We start from the raw sequence: 4553 nt of genomic DNA, 5'->3' as shown, positions 1-4553 counted from the left end.
GAGAGAGAGAGAGAGAGAGAGAGAGAGAGAGAGAGAGAGAGAGAGAGCTGTTTCACGATTTCTCGAACAAGCAACGCGTTTTGTTACAAAGCACAAGACATTCGAACTTACCATAATTTTCTGTTACGTAGCTACAGTAGAGGTAACATTGATTCATACTTTTTTTTTTTTTCAAATACATTTTCAAGTTATATCTTAACGTAAAAGAAAGCAACAAGTTCTGCATCTTTTCATTTACATTTTCAGAAAGCATAAATTGAATAGTATATTCATCGAATCGGTTTACGTAATGAAATGCAAGTACTTAAGAGATGCGTATCAGTGATGGGCCCTCCAGGCATGTAACGCGAGAACCTCAATAAATTGGAAAAAATCGTTTCCCCGTGAAAATGTCCACAGAGCGACAATTTTCGAAAGAAACATTCGATATTTAAGAAATGATCGCTATTATAAAGTAAGCATTCGTTACGAGATAGAAGCGTAGAATCTATTTACTTTCGTCAGTCATTGTTAGTAGCGAAAGAGGTTATAAAACCGATCCATGATTCAAATTCGCATACGATATGTCCATCTTTTCGTTGATCGGTTATCATAGACTAATGTAGCGTGTTTTATGAGCGAGCATTTACACCAGACGACGGTGCCCTCCCTATTCGTTCGTACGTAAAAAAGAAACGACGTTAGAAAAAAAAAATAATTTTATCGTAACTTGTAAATAATTGATCGAAAGAAGTAGATTAGTTGTTCAAAGTATCGTGCAATTGTAGAGAAAGAAGAAATTTAGAAATATCACGGAAGTCTCGAAGAAAACGTAGATAGATTGCGCGTGTAACGTAATCGAACAAGAAACGAGAATTCGCATGGTGAAAAGTGATTTTGTCTTCTTAATATTTTACAGGCACATACGTGTAACGTTGATTTTTATAGAGAAAAAAAATCAAGCATTTAACAGATCGTCCCAAGAGAAAGTAACGAGTTGAAACATTTCTCTTAGAGCAAGAAAGAAACTGTATAAAAAAAAACGCGAAAATTACAAGATTAATTAGCGTCGACTTTCAATACTAGTACAAGTTTTACCAATCGTTGTTGCATCCTACTGTGCCGCTGTAATTAGTACTACGACTATAGTTGTCCCTTTCACTGTTACATCTACTACTACAAAATTGCTTGTCACTAATAATTATTTATGTTTTGTAAATTATTGTGTAAATTGGAAGGTAAAAGAAAATCGTAGATAATCGAGAATCGTGTATTTTTAAGTATTTTCTTTGGTAACGTAAGGAAACACGGACAGAAAGTATTAATTCTGTTATAAAACTTTCTTAAAATATACAGGATGTTCCGACAGTGGTGATAAAATCGGGCAGTGGACAAGTCTGATAAACTTACAGTTAGTATAATTACACTCTACCAATTTTTAAACTGGATTTTTTTGAAAGTAAAGAGTATCTTCGACTTATTTTCTCACAAGGAATCGTCACTCGCTGCCCAATTGTACCATCATCGCTGAAACATCACGTGTATGGGTGCGTTCGGCGCAGCATTGAATGAACGAACGTATATCCAAGTACGTACTGCACGGACACGTGTTTAATTGCATTTTCAAGAGTAGTAAGTGATGCTTGTTCCGTGTATCGTAAAACGATGGAAATAGTTTGATCGAGGTAACGATGACGAACACGACGAACAGTCTGTAGACCATAGTTTTAAGTTTTTAGCGATAGATTTCATTACCAGAACGCAGAATTAGTCGCAATGGTTTCGCACTGAATGTTTTTAGATTCGTTAGGTTTCAATTTCTTTTCATTGGAGCACGGGCGAATGTACAAAGCAATGTTGGATAGCTTGGCATTGCGTGTTATTTTTATATGAACCGAGAGAACGGTAGATTAGTAAACGTACAGGATTAAACGCGAGAAACCTAGGAGCATCAGCGACGATCGTGTTGAATACATGTAGTCGTCGCGAATATTTGTAAGGAACGAAACGGTTGTGTGAAAAATTTGTTATAATTATTAGCATGATAATTGTTTACTACACTTTTGCGCGTCGATGTGTAGGATGTGCATGTACATACATGATTGTATGCATACGCATCTAAACGATAAACACGAATAGATATGGTGAACGCGACGAAGCGAACGAGATTATAAAACAGACCACCATAAAAAATAACTCAATGTTTCTGATCTGTGTGTATATATATGCATACATACATACATACATACATACATACATACATACATACATATTTGCAATACATGGCACGAAGTTTTATTTTTCATTAGCAGGGCCATGTAAACAAAAAAGTAACGGAGACACAATAGGAAAAAGTGAAACTCTGTTGAAACGTCCTGAACGATTAAAGAGAGAGAAAGAATGCAGAGGACTCGTTTGAGGCCCGAATAGAAGGAGACAAAAATATAGTAATTTTGGGTTCCTCACGGATACAGTCAGTTTTATAAGATTTAGAAGATTTATTTTTCGCTATGTACAGATGGCTTTTATTTATCATTGTTTCGCAAATGATACAGTTTAGGTCTTATCTTTTAAAGCCTCCATTTTGTCTTTATTTATTTGAGGTCTATATAAATAAATAATAGATAGATAGGTATATATATAGATAGATAGATAGATAGATAAATAGATATGCGAGTGAGTGAATGGAAGAACGAATAAATATAAAATATATTGCATACTATACGTACATAGGTGTCGTATATTACACGCATGTATGCAAAGATATTCGCGTAAACGGTACGTGTACATGTAAAATGTATTAAAAAAGTTGGTTTTAATCGGCGTTCCAAAAAAGTTTTCAAATCAATCGAAACTCTCTTTCTCTTTCTCTCTGTTGATCGACTAAAGGTGTGAAAAAATATGCGTTATACATACATAGATATTTTTCTCAAGTATGCGATAACCGCGAATGTGAACTATATTGTTGGATTTAACGTAAAATCCATTCAAAGTTCTACTTAAGCATTTACTTACTTTTCGACTACTTAAACGAATAGTATTTATTTAAAAAAGAAACGCTTCAAACTGTATTTGCTCCTTGATTATACGACGATAGATTTATATTAAACGTTAGACGTACAAGTTTTTTATAATAACGCCGTGTTGCTTCTGTACAGACAGTATGCAAGCGTATCCCGCGCACAGTCGATTCAGAGAGAAGCAGTAACTTGGAAAGATTTGACAATCATGCCAACTTTTTTTCCGACGGTACTGACTTTTTGTATAAATGCGTCATATGTAAATATTTATTATTTTTACTGTATAATGAAACGTGTATTTCTGTCGTTTCGGCTGAACATTGAATCTCGCCGAATCCTGTTCACATATTTCCTACTTTGTCTTTTTCTTTTTTTTTCTTTTTTTTTTTTTGCACTTCGACACTAACGCATTCATTTAATTCACGCGTCGACCAAAATGCAATTATTACGGTTTTCCAAACGGGAGACATCATTGTTCAGCCATTACGAAAGAACGAGGTGCAGACGCTCTTCATTTTTTTTATAATTTGTTATTTAATGTAATGGATGTTATGAAAATGTTCTCTATTTCAGACGTTATAAGTTTTCTGTTTCTTTGGTATTATTAATATGTAAGTTTATCTCCTAAATTAAACATTTTCTATGATAACAGTGGTTCGTTAATCTTTCTTCTCTCTTTGTTATTCCACTTACAGCAATAATGACTTTATTTTTAATATTTTAAATCGTTCATAAATGTATAAAGAAGTGTTGAAAAACTTGTAGATCAAACTCGTCACGAAGACACGAAGTTTGTAGAATTTATTCGAATTGTTCTCTGCGGTTATATGCAATTCAATATTAACAAGTAGTAGTAAATTTTAGACTTTTTGATGAATTTGAAGTGATGGGTTCTACTACATGCTTGTACGAAATTTCTATTAATTGCGATGTATCAGTATATAATATATATGACGTATGCCAGCGAGTTTACGTTGCGTTGCAACAAATGCTACTATAGCCATTTAGCGGTCAACTACCCGAACTAAATTTACCAGGTTTTGGTAAATAGCGGCGTCTGGCGGTGAATAGCTGAACTAAACGTCTAATATTGGTAAATGGCGCCATCTAGCAGTAATAAGAGGCGCTGACCAAACTCCGAAAATTAGTTCAACCTTCTGACTGTTAGAGGGCTACTCATTCGAGCGAAAATATCAGTACTACCAACATCATTGTATAAAATATTACACATTTTAATATGTATTTTTAGAGCTAAACTTTAATCATTATTCATTATTGACTCGTATAGTTTATATTAAATGTATTCGGGATGTTGCATTTTACCTCGACTTCTGTCGAGGGTCACGTGGTCGCGTGACAGTAGTCAACAGTAGTTGGTCTTATTAGACGACGAGGTCATAGGCAGTTGTATATACAAGGTGTCCCAAAACTCGGGGAGGAGCCGGAAATGGGGGGTAGCTGAGACGATTCTGAACAACAATTTCCTTTGCAAAAATGTCGGATGGGACTTCGTTAAGGAGATATTAAGCGAAAACCCCGACCAATCAGAGCGCG

The 4553-nt window shown here is 34.8% G+C and overlaps 1 protein-coding gene across 2 annotated transcripts in view; it reads left to right on the top strand.

Moving 5' to 3' along the window:
• Positions 1–3648, top strand: part of LOC128889592 (NAD-dependent protein deacetylase sirtuin-1) — an 8769-nt gene extending 5121 nt beyond the window's left edge. The window contains exon 11 of one of the 2 annotated variants that reach the window (XR_008460470.1): positions 12–3648. The gene's annotated coding sequence lies outside the window, so the exon portion shown is untranslated. Of the gene's footprint in view, positions 1–3 lie in introns of both variants that reach the window. The other variant, XR_008460471.1, reaches the window with a different exon arrangement.
• Positions 3649–4553: the final 905 nt, after the last annotated feature.

This window comes from Hylaeus anthracinus, unplaced genomic scaffold (genome assembly GCF_026225885.1).
Source record: "Hylaeus anthracinus isolate JK02 unplaced genomic scaffold, UHH_iyHylAnth1.0_haploid 11997, whole genome shotgun sequence".
Lineage (NCBI taxonomy): Eukaryota > Metazoa > Arthropoda > Insecta > Hymenoptera > Colletidae > Hylaeus > Hylaeus anthracinus.
Note: the sequence above shows the minus strand (reverse complement) of the source record. Positions and strands in the feature narration are given on the sequence as shown.